The sequence below is a fragment of the Felis catus genome, chromosome A1, assembly GCF_018350175.1.
Source record: "Felis catus isolate Fca126 chromosome A1, F.catus_Fca126_mat1.0, whole genome shotgun sequence".
Classification (NCBI taxonomy): Eukaryota; Metazoa; Chordata; class Mammalia; order Carnivora; family Felidae; genus Felis; species Felis catus.
Genome location: NC_058368.1, coordinates 136450603 through 136466675, shown reverse-complemented (window position 1 = coordinate 136466675; position 16073 = coordinate 136450603).

The window sequence follows — 16073 nt, the reverse complement described above, 5'->3', positions numbered from 1 at the left end:
GTTTTATCTTCAAGACTGCGCAGTCTGGTTGATCCACCTGCCTTTGCAGGCTAAGTGCAAGAAGGCCAAAGATCCAAGAGACAAGTCCATGTTCTGAAAAGCCCCGGTCAAGTTTTATAATAGCTGCTTTCAGAACTCTTCAGCTCTGGTGTGGCCGCTGACCTTGGCCAAGTCATGTCACTTCTCTGGGCCTCCATTGCCTCATCCTGAGGGAAGGTGCAGATGCTGATCTCCACAAGCCTGTGCAGTTCAAAAATTCTAAACTTCATAAAAAAATCTTGTTTCCCTTTGGAGAGTCAAAGTGTCTTATGTCCACCCCTGCACCTGGCTCCAGTTTCCTTCACTTTCTCTATTCAGCTCTGCCCCACATCTAGTGGAAATGGTAGGCAGATCCATTGACAAATGCTGCAATAGCTTCTCACCCTTGGGTGGCCAAGACAATCAATGAATTATTTATAGACTGTGGTAGGCCAAATGCTCCCCCTCCAACATGTCCATGCCCTAATCCCTAGAACCTGTGAATGTTTGGGGATTCACAAAAGGGACTTTGAAGATGAAATTAAGGTTATTAATCAGTGATGTAGAGTAGGGAGAATATTCTGGATTATCCAGGTTGGCCCAATCTAATCATATGAGCTCTTAAAAGCAGAGAGCTTACTTTGGCTGGAGTGCACCGCGATGCTGCAAAAAGGAAAATCAGACAGATCTGAAGCATTAGAGGGGACCACATAGAAAGCCTGGAATGGAAAATGGGCAGTCTTTAGGTGCAAAAGACCAGGCCCTGGTTGACAGCCACCAAGGAAACAAACCTTAGTCCAACAACCGTGAATAACCAAATTCAGCCAACAACTCAAATGAGCTTGGAAACAGATTCATTCCCAGAGCTTCCAGAAAGGAACACAGCCCTACCAGTACCTGTGAGAATATAAGCAGATGACCCACTGAACGATCCTATACCCAGACTTGTGACCTGTAAACAGGTATTGTTTTAAACCATTAAATTTGTGGTAATTTGTTATATAGCAATAGAAAACTAACACATAGGCTATCCCCTGACAACTACATTACTTTAACATGGAAAACTTGTCCTTCCAGAACACCTTCTTCTGCATCTAGAAGCAGGATGGCAAATCCTGGTCCAGGCCACTGAGCTCTGTTTTACCTTCAGGAATTAATATATCTCAAAAGCTTGAAAGGAGGAGAACAGAATGAATGGAAAGAGGCAGGCAGAAAGGGAGGGAGGGAGGAAAAGAAGGAGGGAGGGAAAGAACTCGCCCTGTTAATGTTACTACTATAACTCCCAGAGGCATCAAAGCCCCAAAAATGCCCTCTTCATAATTAAGAAATGTAAAGTTGGCTGCAGTGACCATATGGCAGAAGAGAACCAGGAGTGCCCTGGGGATGTTTTGGAATCCAGCAACTTAAATATCTGCAGAAAACATCTTGTGAGCAGCCCTTTGGCTGTGAAAATGCAAATGACCCAAGCGAGCTGCCAAGCATCACCTGGGAAGCCCAGCTGATAAGGAGTTCCCAGCTCCGTTGTCAATGCTCTCTCCCATAGAGCCAGAATAGTAGGACACTCGGCAGCCCAGAGCCTGCCCAGAGATTCTCAGCCAGGGAGGCAGGGCACCCTCACAGGTTTGGAGCTGCCCACCTCACTTCTAGAAGGAGTGTGATGATATGAGGTCCCTCTCTCTCACTCTCTCTCTCTCCTCCCTCTCTCTCACCTTCAAGTTCTAAAATGAAAACCAAAAATTAACCCCACCTTCTCCAGCTATCCTTACTCCAATATCCTCTCAAATTTATATAGGGAGATTGTAATATTAATTTCTATTCTTTACTAACAAGCAAAAGAGAGAAGATAAAATTTAAGAGGTCATTCAAAAGTCATCTTTCTCTAGCTCTGAATGTCACCCCATGCCTATATAGAACCATGCATCTCCAGTCACACTCACCCTGCACTTCTGATCCCTTTCCTAGCAAACTCCCACTGCCAGTCCATTCTGTAGGGAAGCAGACAGCTGAGGGAGCAGAGCAAGGCTGACCAGAGATAACCTACAATGGAAAAAAAAAATTCTGAGATCAACAGTCTTTAGACCCTGAGAGAGGCTGAGAGTTCTTCCCATCTGGTAAAATAATTATAATGACTGAACTCATTCTCCAAACAGCCTAAGCACCCAGCAGGGACCTGTCCTCCATTTTAAAGGTCACAAAGATTGGGAATAACAGTCCATGACCTAAGTCAATGTTTCCTGAACTTTCAGTAGATGATTTGTTCATGAACTTCAGAGAGAGGAAAGAGAATATGATAGGAATTGGGAAACAGGACAAGGTTCACTTCCCTGGATATTCCTCTGTGCAGATAAATAGCACTTCATGCACTCATTCTTCCAAGTATTCCATCACCCTATATGCATGTGTGTGCACACATGCATGCAGATACACACACACACACACACACATACACACACACACACACACTCCTGTCATACCTGGATCCAGTACCACCATGCAATGGGATTTAATCTTGACTCAATGAATTATCAAGGCTGCAGGGACACAGACCATTTTCCTTACCTTATTACCTTATGCTCTTGGGTATTTTAATGGTTCAATTTATGTGTCAACTTGGCTATGCCACACTATTACTGTTATGTCTATGACTGAGTAACAGAGGCTCTGACAGTCCCAAGAGGCCACATTTTCCTTTGAAACCAGAATTTGTGCTTCAAATACAGAAAGAAGGCAAAGGCATTCAAATGAACACAAGCCACCAAGGAACTCAATCATATCCTTTACTTCCCTACAGGTTATGTCTCCATATTAATTGACCACTTATTCCAAAAATGCTGGCATACAAGGAAGAAGATAGGCCCAACAATCCATTGTTCCTTTGTCTTTAGACCATACCTTCTCACTGGTAGACAAAGGTAGAGAGTGTTGGGAGCATATGTACATATGAAATGAAAACCGTGGGGCTCATTTTGTGTAGCATTTCCATTGTTCTGGTAAGAATACAATGCATATGCATGTATGAGCTATGAAATACAATTGTGTGATTTCAGGGACTATATGGGAGTTAAATGTTCTTACATTTGAATTTAAAACTAGGATTGCACCATATAAAGATGAACTGTAAAATTCACGCTAACAATTTGAAATTTTAATCTTTCTTCACTTAGAATGACACTAAATAGGAAAAAAAAACTAGGATGAGAGAGACTGTGAAAGAAAGGAAAAGCTTTATATTTTAGCATATACCTTTTTTTAAATGTTTTATTTATCTTTGAGAGAGAGAGAGAGAGAGTGTGTGTGTGTACGCACAAATGGGGAAGGGGCAGAGAGAGGACCCAAAGCCAGCTCACACTGACACCAGCAAGCCTGATATGGGGAACTGTGAGATCAAGTCAGACATTCAACTAAGTCACCCAGGTGCCTCAACATATACCTTTAACAACACGTTTTTTCTGCTTTTTGAACAAAGGACCCCCCCCATTTCTACTTTGTACTGGGGCCCCCAAATCATGTCGCTGGCCTTGAGGAAATGTAGTCTATTCTACAATGATGTAATAATTGAAATAATTATAATTCTTAAGAACTCACATGTAATCAAAACAATGTATTGTTAAAAGTAGTTGCTTCGAAGACCATTGCACCATGTGAGGACACAGCTAGAAGTTGCCGACTATGAACCAGGAAGAGGCTCTTGTCAGAATGTGACCATGCAGACACCTTGATCTTGGACTTATAGCCTCCAGAATTGTGAGCAATAAATTTCTATTATTTTTTTTCAATGTGTATTTATTTTTAAGAGACAGAGCATGGACAGGGAAAGGGCAGAGAGAGAGGGAGAGACAGAATCCGAAGCAGTCTGCAAGCTCTGAGCGGTCAGCACAGAGCCTGGATGTGGGGCTCAAACACCCTAGCTGTGAGATCATGACGTGAGCCAAAGTCAGATGTTAAACCAATTAAGCCACCCAGGTGCCCCAATTTCTGTTGTTTATTAAACAAACAAATTTGCTTCACAGGAAATAATGAAACCACTTAGGAGCAATAAAGTTAAAGAAAAATCAAAATGGCTGCACTAATGCTTCAGCGAAGCTGGATTTTAAGTAAACTTTTTTCCTCTCTTCCACAAACCTTCCTTCTTCTCCTTAGCCTTTTGGGTCAGGAACCTGGTATGTTGGCAGCACATACACAATTCCTGTCAAAACCAGCTAGATTCTGTCTTTCCCTAGATCCTGTATTTCCTTTCTGCAGGCAGGCTTGCAGTTTTGAAGGCCCAGCCTGCCAAGCCTCCTTTGCCCTGCAAAGCAATGAAGCCATTGTTCCTCTTTATCCCAAACTGTCTTCACATTATATTTTCGTTCCAAAGCACAGAGGTTGATTTTCAACAACAATAAGAGAATTTCACACTCATCGAAGACATTTTCTCGTGGAATTTTTAGTACTAGAGGGAGGTTTTATAAGTGTATGGCTATAACACCTAAGCCCCTAGCAAATCCAGTATATGAATACATCAACCTTTTGCTCAAGAGCAATGGCCTTTCTTTTTCTATTGCCACCAGCATTATCGGCAGTAAGAGCTTCTCTCCTGTTCTTACCACCTTTTTTACCCACTGTCATGTTAAACAAAGCATGAAATTCAAACAATGCAGCTGTGTCTCCTTCATGGCTTGTTTCCTTTCCCTGTGGGTGCTACTTTCTTGTTGCTATTTATTCCCTTTCTTGATAGCTTTATCATCTACCTCTCTCAGTACCGCAAATCATGATCCTGAAATAGCAGACGACTTATATCCAATTCTTATCATGATACACTGAGGGAAAAATGCCTGTAATTATGACGCTCCAAAATCTTGACAGATTGAAAAGTAAGAATACATCAAAAATTGAGAACCTAGAGGGCCGCCTGGGTGGCGCAGTCGGTTAAGCGTCCGACTTCAGCCAGGTCACGATCTCGCAGTCTGTGAGTTCGAGCCCCGCGTCAGGCTCTGGGCTGATGGCTCGGAGCCTGGAGCCTGTTTCCGATTCTGTGTCTCCCTCTCTCTCTGTCCCTCCCCCGTTCATGCTCTGTCTCTCTCTGTCCCAAAAATAAATAAATGTTGAAAAAAATTAAAAAAAAAATTGAGAACCTAGAAATCAAGGTGCTATCTGGAAAACAGCAACCCAGAAACTCAAAGAAACTTTAAATGGCTTCCCTCATGTTACAGTTGGGAGGTGGTTTACTGTACCAAGTCAATGTCTCTCATCTAACAACAGGGGAACTTGAAGACTGGGGCATGAAACAACTCCAAGGTCTTGAACTCATGGGTAGCAGAGTTAGAATACATATACAGTTAACTTGATCCCTGACTGAGATCCTTTACCAGACCTCAATAAAACACTATCTGCAAAAACTAATTCCTTGAGTTAACCACTCTAGAAGGGGGCCCAAATCATTGAGAGGAAAATTCTGGAGTCTCTTTCTAACTAAATTTAATTGGAAATGAAGCAGATATTTCCATTGGAAGAGGTTAAAACTGTTAAAACTACGCTAAAAAAGCATTCATTTGGATCTCCAGTCAGCACCTGGACAAAGGAAGAGAAATTTCATTTTGAGTTTCTTAAATTTAATAATAGTGCACTGGGTTTGTTAAGTTCCTTTCCTCTGTGTCCTTTTAGTGACTCAAGTTCAGCTGATGAGGCAGCTTTGCACCTGGAAACAAGCACATACCCTCAATACTTTAAATGGAAAATTGCCATTTTCTGTGAGTTGATTTTAATAACTATCACTTGCAGTGTGACTAGCCACATGCCAAATACTACCTACGCTTCAAGATTACACACTGACAGATGAAAAAGAAGACACCACCCCCTTGCTGTTCAAAACCAAGCCGAGAAAAGGACTCCAACAGTTAAGCAGGATATGATGAGGGGAGGGCCACACCCTGTCCAGAAGCTGAGTGCAGTCATCACTCACAAATGAGGAGGAATCATAGCTTTTTTATTTACTTAGCTTCTTTATTTTACCTCCAGATATTTCAGCATCAATGAATGTGTCAGAGATCAGAGATATGGGGCCCTGAGGACAAGTAAGGAAGGGGAAAGAAACCAGAAAATGGGCAAAAAAAAAAAAAAAAGGTTAAGCCAGTTCTGAAAAAATAAACAGACACTTACTCTCTGACAAACCTTTTCTCCTTGACCAAACATTAGGCCCCCTGAGCCATCTTCTCAACTAGTACTCAACCTTGGCCCCAGTCCTTGGTGGGTTGCATAGGCCAGTCTTGGCAAATAACCTCCCAAATCAGTTTAGCAAGAATCCCCTTCCTCCTGATCTCTCTCTTAGTAATCCTGGATACATTCACACCCCCATTCTGATTGCTGGCTATAAAACCTCAGTTATCTTTGCTGTATTTGGACTTTAGCCCAATAGTCTCTACTATTGTGATAGTCATTTTTTAATGTTTTATTTTTGAGACAGAGAGAAACAGAGCATGACCAGGTGAGGGACAGAGAGAGAGGGAGACACAGAATCCGAAGCAGAGTCCAGGATCTGAGCTGTCAGCACAGAGCCCAACTTGGGGCTAGAACTCACGGACCATGAGATCATGACCTGAGCCAAAGTTGGATGCCTTAACCAACTGAGCCACGCAGGTGCCCCATCCTCTACTGTAATAATCTTGACATCTATTGCAATAGCCCTGAATAAAGCCTTCCTAGTGTTTTGATAAGTGTCAGAATAATTTTTTCTTTAACACTACTTTCAAAATCACCAAATCCTGAATATCCTTTTACCTCTCACCAAAACTTAGAGCAGTGGTTTTCCAACGAAAGTAACAAAGTGCACTATCTTGATGAGCTGTGAAATAGGAGGCAAATTATAAATATGGAGTCACAAGCAAATATAAGTTCCTGGTATGATTTCCCAAACAGCCCTTGTGATCAACAAGCTCCCTGGTCTCCCAGCACCTGCATGCCTATGTGCCCCTTAGGTAAGACCCCATGGGGCTTAATAAAACCCCACCTATTTGGTTTAAATTGAGCAATCCATCCCTAGCCTGGGAACCCCAAAGCACCCTACCCCTGGAGCCTAACAATAGCATGTGCCTCAGGTCCTATCTCTTTCTCTGTTGACACTCTACCTTGACTTCCCTATGTGGCTCCCTGACGCATACCATGTACTTCCTCCAGGACCTGTGAGTAATAAACTCTTCTTTTTCAATTTCCCCTGTGATCTGTTGTTGAATCAGAGATCACCATCCAGGACCCTGCTTTGTTTAACAAATGTTAATTTAACAAAGTTGTAACAGCCATTTATGATAAGACTACAGCTAGTCAATACTCAAGCCTCAAGCATATCATACTCAATGATGAAAAGCTAAAAGATTTTCCTCTAAGGCCAGGAACCAGCCAAGGATGACCATTCTTACCATGTTTACTCAACATAGTCCTGGAATTCCTAGCACAGCAATTAGCCAAGTAAAAGAAATAAAAGGCATTGAAATCAGAAAAGAAGTCAAATTGTCTCTGTTTTAAGATGACATGATATTATATACAGAAAACCTTAAAAAAATCAGCCCCAAAACTGTTGGAATAAATGAATTCGGCAAATTTGCAGGATACAAAATCAATACACAAAAAGCAGTTATGTTTCTACACACTTACAAACCACGAAAAAGAGAAACTAAGAAATCAATCCCACTTATAATAGCATCAAAAAGAGTAAAATACTTAGGAATGAGTATAACCAAGGAGGTAAAGTTCTACACAGTGAAAACTATAAGACATTGATGAAAAAAATTGCAGAAGTCACAAGATAAATGGAAAGACAGTCCATGTTCATGCATTGAAAGAACTAATACTGTTAAAATATCCATACTACCCAAAGTGATCTACAGATTCAGTGCAATCCCTATCAAAATTTCAATGATATTTTTTACAGAAATAGAAAAGACAATCCTAAAATTCATATGGAGCCCAAAAGACCCCAAATAACTAAAGCAATTTGAGAGGAAGAACAAAACCGGAGGTATTATGCTTCTGATTTCAAACTATGTTACAAAGCTACAGCAATCAAAACAGTTTGGTATCCAAAATATACAAGAAACTCAAACACCTTAATAGCGAAAAACAGATAAACTGATTAAAAAATGGGTAAAGGACATAAACAGACATTTTTCCAAAGAAGACATATACATGGCCAACAGGTACATGAAAAGGTGCTCAACATCACTCATCACCTGGGAAATGCAAATCAAAACCATCATGAGACAGTACCTCACACCTGTTAGGATATCTGTTATCAAAAAGACAAGAAATAAATGCTGGAGAGGATATGCAAAAAAGGCAACAGTCGTGTGCACTGCTGGTGGGAACACACACCTCTAGGAAAAAAGTGTGACATTCCCTTAAAAAAATTAAACTAGACCTACCATGTGATTCAGCAATCCCATGTTGGGGTATATATCCACAAGAAATGAAATCATGATCTCAAAGAAATGTCTGTACTTTCATGTTCATTATAACATTACTCACAATAGCCAAGTGTCTGTTGACAGATGAATGGACTTTTTTAATAAGTGGTACACACACACACACACACACACACACACACACACACACACAGGAATATTACTCAGCCATTAAAAAGAAGGAAATCCTGCCAAAGGTGACATGGATAAGCCCACAGGTTATTATGCTGAGTGAAAAAAGTCGGACAGAGAAAGACGAATACAGTACTGCATGGTATCACTTATTTGTGGAATCTAAAAATAAAAAAATAAATAAAAAATAAAAATAAATTTTAAAAAAAGCTGAACTCCTAGAAAGAGAGAAAAGAATGATTAATGCCAGAGGCTCAAGGGTGGGGAAATCAGAGGCTGGTAAAAGTGTATAAACTTTCAGTTCTAAGTTGAGTAAGTTCTGAGGATCTAATGTATAACAAGCTGACTATAGCTGAAAATACTATAATGTAAAGGGATATCTGGGTGGCTCAGTTGGTGAAGCCTCGGACTTTGGCTTAGGTCGTGATCTCATGGTTCGTGAGTTCAAGCCCCACATCCGGGACTCTGCTATCAGCGTGGAGCCTGCTTTGGATCCTCTGTCCCTCCATCTCTCTGCCCCTCCCCCAATCTCTCTGTCCAAAAATAAATAAATAAATAAAATTTTTTAAAAAGAAAATACTATGCCATATAATTGAAATCTGCTAAGAAAGTAGAACCTAAGTTCTCACCAAATAAAAAGATAAATAGGTGAGGTGATAGTGATGTTAATTAACTCAATGCTGGCAATGATTTCATGATGTGTATGTATGTCAAATCATTACATTGGGTAATTTAAATATATCACAATTTATCTGTCAATTACACTTCAGTAAAGATGGAGATGGGGGAGACGGCAGAAAATAACAAGTGTTTAAAAGGATATGTAGAAATCAGAACACTTTTGCATTGTTAGTGGGAATGTAAAATGGTACAGCCACTATAGAAAACATTATAGAGGTTCCTGAAAAAATTAAAAATAAAACTCCCACATGGTCCAGCAATCCCAACTCTGGATTTTTTAAATACATCGAAAAGAATGGAAAGCAGGATCTCAAAGGATATTTTCACACTCATGTTCATAGCAGCTATTCCCAATAGCCAAGGGGTAGAAACAACCCTGATGTCCACCAGTGAATGAACGAATAAACACAATGTGGTATATACAGACAACAGAATATTATCATCAAACTTGGAAAGGAAAGAAATTCTGTCATGTGGTACAACATGGGTGAACCTTGAGGATGTTATACTAGGTGAAATAAGCCAATCACAAAAGCACAAATACAGTATGATTACACTTGTAGGAGGGATCTAACTACAGTTGTCAAATTCACCAACAGAAAGTAGAATGGCGGCTGCCAAGGGCTGAAGGGAGGGGGAAATCGGGAGTCGTTTAATAGACCGAGATGGAAAAATCCTGGAAACCTCTTGCACAATGTGAATATACTTAACATACTGAATTGTACACTTAAAAAAAGTGGTTAACAAGGGGGGTTTTGTGTCATGTGCTCTTTTACATTTAAGAAAATTTTTAATGAAAGAAATTAAACAGTACCTGAAATAAATATATTGCTACTATTCCTGGCTGCAAAATGTAATTCAAGCACTAATTCTGGCGATTTTCTGAAAGCAGTCAGGCCGGATATGATCACTTAATTCTACGCAGCTACTTAGTATGCCTCTTCCCCTCCCCCCCCACCACCATTTATTCCTATCTCTGGTCCCCAAATCTACTGTACACAAGGAGCCCCTATCTACAGGGGCTTCTTGAACCCTTGAAATCGTAAGCCAAATAATATATAATGCGATTTTTTCCTGTGGGAAATCACCCAATGACTAAAGGAAAACAATAGCATTGGGGCGCCTGGGTGGCTCAATTGGTTAAGCGTCCAACTTCAGCTCAGGTCATGATCTCACAGTTCGTGGGTTTGAGTCCCACGTCGGGCTCTGTGCTGACAGCTCAGAGCCTGGAGCCTGCTTCGGGTTCTGTGTCTCCCTCTCTCTCTGCCCCGCCCCCACACACACTCTCTCTTTCAAAAATAAGTAAACATTTAAAAAAATATAATAATTATTAATAAATAAATAAAATAAAAATAATAATTTATGCAAGGTCCCACAGTTCAGTTCACAGATGGGGACAGAGCTAGGATGGAAACACAGCCCGTCTTAGCCCAAACCCCCAATGCTAAGTCACCCCAACAGCAAAGCGGAGCCGGTAAGCCTTAGGGTAGGATAACAAGGTCATGGGAAGAGAACACAAGGCACAGATAATAAGCCGTCACTAAACTGTTAGGAAGACCACGCGAGGATGGCGGTAAAAGGCCTGGGATATTGTTGGTACCCTTTGGCCCCTGCTCTCCATTGGAAGACTCCAACCTGATACCTTAGTGGGAATTGGGCCAAACTGTTGCCCTTCCCAGGAGTGTCTGCATTTTAAGTAAAAGACACAGAATTTCAGGCACCTACTCGGTTGCAAGATAATTTGGGATGCAAGGCTCCGTTCAGATCCTCAGGTCATGGAAGGAAGCCATATTCAACTCTTCCTACTCCAAAAAAGCAGCCAAACTCAGCACTCCCATCCTCCTGGAGCATCCCCTCCAGGTTTTACTGGGGGAAGGAATTCCTTGCTCTGTGTCCTGGGGAACAATAGCAGACTGGCACTGGTTTCAGGGCTAACTAATGCCTCTTAATAAGCTCCTTGCTGGGGCGAGGCCTGGGCCTACATCTGCTCTGAGGTCTGCTTCCGCAAGCCCACTTGGGGAGTGTCATTTAAAATCTGTCCATCTCCGAAGACAGTATCTTGTCACATGACAGCTGAGCCCAGACAAGCAGGATGCTACAGACAGAAGTGTCCTTTCTAATGACACATGCAGAGCAGCAGGAAGAGCTTGCCAGGGAAGAGGCCACGGAAGTGAGCAGTGAATAACACAGCGGCCGGGGGAATACAGGCTCCAAGACCAAGTTGCATTGAAGAACAGCCTCCCAGGGGCCGTGAAGAGGAGCTGCGGATTAACAATTTAATTGCATGACTCAGACCTTGTTTCCCAGTGGTTTATTCTATAATTTGTCCAAACTTCTGTTATAAAAGGAAAGCAATTCTGCATTCAGGAAGCACTATCGATCCTGGCTAATCTGCTCTATAAGGGGCAATTTAAACAGACAGGCAGGTTGCCGTGGTAACGTTCCTGTTTTATTTATAGTAACAAGTTCAAGGTATGGGATGGGAGAGGCAGTGCATCTCACCGCTGTGATTGCCGAGCTGTGTTCTGAGGGCTGGGAGGTTGGGGAAAGATTCTAAAAACGGTGAGATAGAGCACGGGTTCTGTCTTCTACTTCCGTCGCACCTCCAGCGGCCTTGCTTTGATCTCCTACACTTTAGAATTCTGCAGCTTAACAAAAAAGATGAAGAAAAGAAGACCAGAGAACTGTTGCAAAGAGCACTGGACCTAGTCCCAGTCCCTTCCTACCCCAAAAAGGCAGAGACTAGCACCCAAGGCTTTTCCTGGCCCTCATGGCCATCACTGTTGCTCTCACGCAGGCCTGCACAGAGGCCCGTGCATCCTGCTGAACCTCTGCTCTGGGCTGACTCCCAGGTCTGTGGGTCTGCCCGAACCACATCACTCGTCCTCCAGCAGAAGGACACGTGTGCACACCCCAATACCCTGTAAGGTCACATTCACTTGTGTTTGCACAGCCCCCAGAGTCGGTTTTCCTGCCATCTCTGTTTGTGAAGGAGAATCTTGAGATTCCAGGGTGAGCTGTTATAAGATCTGCTTCCTTTCAAGGGTTTATCCAAGTGATCAGGATGTCCTTGATACCGGAGAAGAGGAGGAAAAAGAGGGGGGCGGGGGGGAGGGTGGGTGGAGGGAAGAAAAAGCCTCAGCAGCTACGGCTGATGGAAGAAAAGCCGTGGTTACCATTCACGGGCCTCTGTACACTATACTCTGATGTGACACGAGCTGTACTCAGATGTGTGTATTAAGCACACTGATTTAGGTTCTTCCCTTTGTTGTTTCTCTCCCGGCATCCTCTCTGTCATTTCAGTCCCAGGGAAGGTGGAGGTGAATGCCCCCACAGGAGGAAAGAGAACATGGCATAAGAGAGGGCCCTGCCCGACTGGAAGAAGGGGAAAGACCACCCTATGCCGCCTTTGAGGAGTGGTGAAGGGAAGGGAGGAAAAGGGAGGCAAGGACTGCACATGTGAACACCTCTGGGACCAAACCCAGAGGGAAAGGTGTGGTGTTAGATGGGCTGAAGTTCTGACCAAAAGCATAGAGGAGGCTTTATGTCCCACTGACGGTCTCAAACTCTCCAGGGAGAATGCTGCCAGGTTACCAAGCTAGCTAGAGTGACTGTAGCAGAGTCAAACAGGAGGCATGGGTGGATGGGGAAAGAGCCTGAGTTTGCCTCTACGGAAGGTTCGACAGCCAAATGCCTGTCTCATGTGTCAGGGAAAGGGCCCAGAAGTTCTTCCCTGCCTGGAGGGCAGCTGATGGTAGTTGGTATCCTTGCTAGCAGAGAATGGGATAGAAGGAAGATTGAGACTACAGCCAGGGGCCTTAGGAAAGGCCACTTCTTGAGTCAGGAATCAACCCAGAATGATCAACAGTACTAGGCAAGAATCAAAGCAGGAAGGAAAAAAATCAAGCAAGATGGACCATTCAAGTTCACCAGCCACAGGTTTCAGCATCAGCCAGTCCAGTCACCTCAAAGCAGAGAGTAGTGAGGGTCTAAGGATCAATGGGTCTAAGGATCACTCTACCCCTATACCCAGACACTCCCGAGGAAGAGGGGAAGAGGAACGGAATCAGGGAAAAACAATTTTGACAGCTTTGCAAGTACTCTGAATTGACTAAATTGACCCCAAAAAAGACCGTTTTAAAGTAAAGAGACTCTACAATGGTTAACTGCCAACTTTGGGTCTCCTCCATCATCACCCATCCCCCTACCAGGGGTGTACTGGTAAATGTTTCACAACCACCTCTCCAGGGAGGGATGGAGCTCTGATCTGTAGTGTTTGCCAGCTTCTGTGGTATAAATATTCCTACCATGGTTAATTCCAATATGATGTTACCAAACGTGGAGTGGGGAAGAGATGTGCAGTAGTAAATCATTCTACAGTATTTCTACCACAGATATAGAGTAGATGGAAATAACTCCAAGAGCATAGATAACAGTAAAGGTAGAAACAATTATGAAGTGATGTTTTATATATTTATTATCTGTATTTCAATAGCATTTAGTTGTAAGTTTATATAATTTATATAATTTTATATTAATTTCTAATAGCTGGGTTTAACAACTGACTCACAAGATTCATGGAAATGTAACAACTCGCTCTGATGAAGTGGTTTGAACTTCCTCCAGGATATCATTGCCCCCACCTTAACCCTATTTCCCAGTCTTATCTCAGGGTCAAATTCATGAGGAAACCCTCTATCTCAATCATTTAAAAACAAACAAACAAAAAAGGAACACAAAGGTACAGTTCTTTGTAAATCTAAAGAGATGCTATAGTAATTTTTCACCTATGATGCATGATCCTGAGTTTGGCCTGCTTTTTTGTCCCAAGCATCTCAGTGACGTCTCTTTCAGCTTCACCTCACACCTGGGCAATCAACCTCTGCCCTGTACCCTACGCTTTGGAAGGCCCTGCCCTGGCTCTACTTCATCTTTGCCTCTCCTCCGTGGATGAGAAGTTTAGGGGGGGTGGGGAGAAAGGTAGGTGCCCACAAGAATCTTGGGCCTCCCCTTCTAGCCTTTTCTCCAGGTATGCAGGATTCCCTTACCCAGTAGCCATGAGCCATGAGTCCTCCCAAGGGAAACTCTACTAATACTTGTGTGCTTACCCCGAGGCCTGAGTGGCGACCAAGGGTAGGTTCTTTGTGGCAGTGGATGGAGGTTGGATGTTCAAGCTGGAATGTCCTTGACTAAATATACAATGCCTACATGGTGCCAGATAGAACTAGGGATGGCATGAGAATAGGGTCTCTATGTGCATTCTTGCCCTGGTCCCCAGGGGCAGAAATGGGCTCTGTGCTCTAGTCCCTAGCTCCACAGAGTCCATCGTTCTTTCTTCCTGTCCCTCTCATGACTACCAGGCTAGCTCCACAAATATTATGGAAGAAGTCTCAGCCAAAAGCTGAACTTGATCATTTCTTTGATATGAGAGTCTTATCCAAACCTTAGCAGAGCAAACAGCACTGCCTTGAAGAACAGACAATGACAAGTCTTACCAGTGCTGTGACAAGATGCCTTAACTAGGCCTGCAACTCTCATAAGCCTGAAGAATCTTCCCTAAAGTCTCCAGGTCCTCCAGCAGGGCAAGAAATTGAAAACTCTATTCAGTTCAAAGAGCATTTGCTAAGTACCTATTATGGGCAAGGCATCTGTGTTGGTGCTTTATGCTTAGTCATGTAAGACAGACATTAGGCTCTGTCATCAGGGAATGGATCATATAATATAACAGAGGAAGTAGGGCCTGATGAAATTGCAATAGAAAAGACTATAATAGCAGGTACATTTTTGTCAGTATAATAACAGGTTAAAAAGTGCATGAGAAAGTGCCAAAAACTGGAAGCAACCAAGATGTCCTTCAGTGAATGAAGGGATAAACAGTGATATGTCCATAAAGTGGAATGTTATTCAACAAGAGAAATAAATGAGCTAGTAAGTTACAAAAAAAAAAAAAGAAAGAAAGAAAGAAAGAAAGAAAGAAAGAAAGAAAGAAAGAAAGAAAGAAAGAAAGAACCTTGAATACATACTGATGAGGGCAAGAAGCCAATTTGAAAAGGCTACATACTGTATGGTTCCAACTGTAGGACATTCTGGACAAGACCAAACTATAGAGAAAATACAAGATCAGTAGTTTCCAGAGTTTCAGAGGGAGGGGGATGAAGGGGGAGAGCACAGGGAATTTTTAGAGTTGTGAAGCTGTTCTGTATGATTCTGTAGTGGTGGATCCCTGGCATTAAGCACTGTACAAAACCCAAACAACTGTACAATACAGAAAGTAAACCTTCATGTAAACAAAGGAGTTCATTTAGCAATAATTTATCAGTGTCAGCTCATTAATTGTAACAAATGTACTACAGCAATGCAAGGTAACGTTGATAATAAGGTAAACAGAAAAGTAACAAGAGTTGGCAAGGATATGGCCCTTGCACAGTGCTGATCAGAATGCAAACTGGTGTGGCCACTATGAAAAACAGCATAGAGGTTCTTCAAAAAATTAAATGAGGGGCGCCTGGGTGGCGCAATCGGTTAAGCGTCCGACTTCAGCCAGGTCACGATCTCGCGGTCCGTGAGTTCGAGCCCCACGTCAGGCTCTGGGCTGATGGCTCAGAGCCTGGAGCCTGTTTCCGATTCTGTGTCTCCCTCTCTCTCTGCCCCTCCCCCGTTCATGCTCTGTCTCTCTCTGTCCCAAAAATAAATAAACGTTGAAAAAAAAAAATTAAAAAAAAAAAATTAAATGAATGACAATCCCAATTCTGGGTATATGCCTCAAAGAACTGAAACAATGATGTAAACAGGTATTTGTACACCCCATGT